This window comes from Adiantum capillus-veneris, chromosome 4, assembly GCF_014529385.1.
Source record: "Adiantum capillus-veneris isolate H3 chromosome 4, ASM1452938v2, whole genome shotgun sequence".
Taxonomy (NCBI): domain Eukaryota; kingdom Viridiplantae; phylum Streptophyta; class Polypodiopsida; order Polypodiales; family Pteridaceae; genus Adiantum; species Adiantum capillus-veneris.
This window is the reverse complement of record NC_140934.1, coordinates 114,059,017-114,063,227: the sequence shown is the minus strand read 5'-3', so window position 1 is coordinate 114,063,227 and position 4,211 is coordinate 114,059,017.

Below are 4,211 nucleotides of genomic sequence, written 5' to 3'. Positions count from 1 at the left end.
TGAGTGGGGGTTATTTTGGTGTTGACTGTGAGTTGGACATAGTCATTTTGTTGATGGTATAACACATAAACTCTACTCGGACTGGCTGTCACTGTTTTAGTGATTTTCTTTATGTTGATGTGTCAAAATATTGTGCTTTTTTGTTTGCTGATCTGTCCTAATCTCATTTGTAGTCTATTTTCAAAATTTGTTCCGGATTTGTGTAATTTTGGGTGCTAATGTGTCATGGTTTGGTGCTCCCAAACTGTAAGTGTTACAGTGCTGCAAGGTATGACATTGGAGGCTGAAATTCTTTGTGCTGACATGTCTTACATCTGATGGTCTTTTAGTCTAATTACTATAATTAATATGTTGCTAATGAAGGGACCAGATTCTATGCCCTATGACACTGGACCTTGACGGTAGCCGTGTGCATGAATGACACCAATTTTGTAAGGTGATGGTGACACCTTGGATGCGTGTGAACCTACATGATATAGGTGATGCAGGCATGCACTATAATCTTAACACGATGCAGTTTGGGTAACTAATTTGAGGTGGTCTCAACATCAACAAGTAGATCCCTTGTGAGACAAGTAAACTGAACCACCACAATATTCTTCATCTGCATTAGCTCCACATTGATCTTCAACACTCAATATGCACGCTTCCCACAAGCTTATCCTTGAATGACCCCCCTCAAGCGAGGTGGGAAGAAATTGAACCACCAAGAGGTTGAAGTATGAACATCCTTGATTCATTCTATGAATATGATTTGTTGTGGTATCAATATGATTCAACTCTTTCATTTTCCTCTTCCTTCTGGCCACTTCATGATCGATGTGTGCTAGAGCTTGCAAGGCTGACCTTTCATTGATGGGGCGGGATCCAACCCTATTCTTTTCCTTTGCCACTTGGTGCATAAGGCAAGAGGCAGCCCTTCTTTTCATCATCTCCACTTGTTGTACAGGACAGGAGGCAACCCTGTTCTTCTTCTTGCCCTCTCCCCCCAGAAGACAGCGTTGGTAGGAAAAATCTCCTGTAGATCTTACGCCCCTGACAGGTTAGTCCTGCCCTTTCATTTCTAATGTGGACGGACACTCGGCTTCACTATTCAACAATGCACAGCAACTCGATCACTCCACACAAAAAATGTGGCAAGGCCTCTCGTGTGTGTGTGTGTGTGTGTGTGTGTGTGTGTGTGTGTGTGTGTGTGTGTGTGTGTGTGTGTGTGTGTGTGTGTGTGTGTGTGTGAGGGAGAGAGTGTGAGAGAGAGAGGGACGCGCGTATACTTGTTTCGCAAGAGCATTGAATCTCAAATCTACAGATCTAAGTTTTTGGTGCTAGCGGATTTTTTTTTTACAGGGTCGGCATTGTAAATTTTCCACATTTGAGCGTCGTACCGCTACCCTCACTACTTTGAAGAACCTTTTGTAGTGTGATCCATACGCTTTCATCAACATCGACAACCACCCTATAAGTCATATCAATTTTAGACAATTTTCATCAATTATTTGAAATTTATACTCCACAATTCTTGAATTTTAACATTTAATCTAGGACTTCCCTTGTTCTTATTATGCTAAGATAGGACAACAAGAGCCAGATGTTGCTTCTTAAACAAGACAATCCAGCCAAAACAAGACAATAGGTGTCGGATAGACTAACTACTCCATCACATGCCACCAAGATGGATGCAAGTACATAGTCATCATGAATAACTACGAAAGAAGAATTATGGAACACACTCAACATCCACCTTCAAAGATTCAGGGTGATATTCTATACTACCAACAATTAAATGATTTGTTTTAAAAAAATACTCTCCATTTGTAGGAATTTACATGTAGCACATATGCTAGAAAAAAACATTCATCAGTAGATGTAATAATACAACCTCGATCGGATATAATGTTCTGCGAGCTCTTTTCCCTCACTACAAGAAATACACGTTATAGCGACGCCTGAGAGAAATTTTTTTTGGTGACAGGGCATTGAATGCCCTGCCACCCATCAACCATATTGTACTTGATTCACTTTTTAAAAAAAGTGCAAGGGTAGATAATAGACCCAAAATAGTCACCCACAAGACGCATTGTTTGCAAAATTGACAAGCGTAAAATTGACAATTGTACACATCATAGGCAAAATGAATTGATTGGCAAATGTAATAATGACAATTGTACAACATCATAGGCATAAAGAATTGATTGGCAAAATGAACTGCGGTGACAAATGTAATAATATACATGGTTCAAAAAGACGTATAAAATCCGTCTCATGATACATAAGCTATGAGAAACCCTAAACTAATGCTATCTAGCTACGGCTAAACTGACGTCGTTTAGTCAGACGTCTCATCGCGTCCAAGCGGCGTATCTTTCGGATTCTACAAAAAAAGACAATAAGACAGCTTTCAGTAAGTATAAACATATAACGACATTTATAAAACAATACAAAAAATAGAAAAGAGTAAACCCTAATACTAACCATGCCGCCGCGAGAACTGAGAATGTCCATCAGGGCATTTAAGCCCTTCCTACCTGCGTACTCACGCTCGTACGGTGTGGGATCACGTCCTGTCATCGACCACTGTCAAAACATACAAAGATTTCATTATGTTAGAATTAAAAAACTCATAAACCCTAAACTATCGAACATAAAGATCAATGCGAAAACACTTACAAAATCGGCCTCAAATGATGCCCATCCACCGCTCCCCAAGTGGTGCGAGCTCCCTGCCTCTACTCGCGCTCTGGCTGCATCCTTTTGTTGCTTTCACTTGTTGGGATTCTCGCGCGCTGCTTTCTTCGCATTCTTCCAATCTTCTTTGGCCAGCCAATCTGGCCTGTTCCACCCATGCTTGATTGCTTTTTGCACTTCGGAACGCTTGTGTTTGTAGTATTCGCGCATTCGAATCTTCATCAGGTCTTCATTGAAGCGCTGATCCCGTGTTGGAACGGGAAACTCATCATGAAGTATGCTGATGACTCTGGCTTTTAAATCACTTGGTACTTCACTCCATTTGTTTAGTATGTAGTGTCTAAACAGCTGAGAGCAAAGACCACGCATGCGCGAGATCACCTTCTTGCCGTCATCATCCATGATGATGCCGTCGCTGAAGTCGATGGAGTAAGACAAGCCCTCTGGCCGGTGACGCGTGAACCTGGGTGTCCCGGCAGGGGTCTCTAGCGGCGTGTCGATGGGGGTACGGACGTCAGGTGTCTCCACCGGCGTCTGGGCCCCGAAGCGAGGAGTGTCGAGTGGGGTGGCTCCTGGCGGAGTAGGTAGAGGTGTGTAGCTGCTAGGAACACTCAGCCGCGCAAAACCTGGCGTAGATGGTGATGTTGTGGCTGGTGTGGGGGCGGGCAAAGAAGGGGAGGGTAAAGAGCCTCATCGAACACGAGGCAGTGTGGAGGCATCGGCGGCGGAATCCCCACAAAAACCGCCACCGCCACCACTAGAGCGCCGGTGTCTAGACGAGTGTGAAGATCGTCTCGTCGACACCGAAGCTTTGCAGCGCGCCGAATGCTCCAAAAGAGAGGGAGATGCGGATAGAGTAGGAACGCGCGATGATGCGCCAGAGCGATGACGCTCCACGTACCACTGTCTCTGCTGCGGTGACAAAGAAGAAAGAAACTCCTCATCATCCATACCTGCATTAAACACACGAATATTTAAACTTAATATTGAATGAATAGAGTAGACAATGACGCAAAGACCATTAAATACAATGACGTAATGATGCATATAAATACAATGACGCAATGAATTGAGTGATAGAAGAGGCAAGTCGAAAACTCAGAATTTTCAATCAAAAGATGTGAGCGCGAGTAGAAAAGAGCGTTATACACCATGGAAGGTACTTAGAGAGCCAGAGCTTTTACAACACGGAGCAAAATTGTTCAAATACAATATTTGTGGCTTTAAGAGATCTCTCTCTCATCCTCGCATAACTCAGCATAACTTCCTTTATCTATATAGAGCTCTCCGTTTAAACACATATCCTCTGTTTCATTTTGTAGCTCCTCTGCATGCACCCCATATAGAGTAGTAGCATCTTGATGCTCGTCTGGCACCACCGCAGCGGCTTCTGATTGAGCATCTTCTCTGATCTCCTCCATTGATGCCGTTGTGATTGGCACATGGTAGCCTTCATACGTCCTTGCACTACGAGGGGCTACCTCTATGACGTACCACCAGTTTGATGTAGACTTTGTAGGATGAAATAT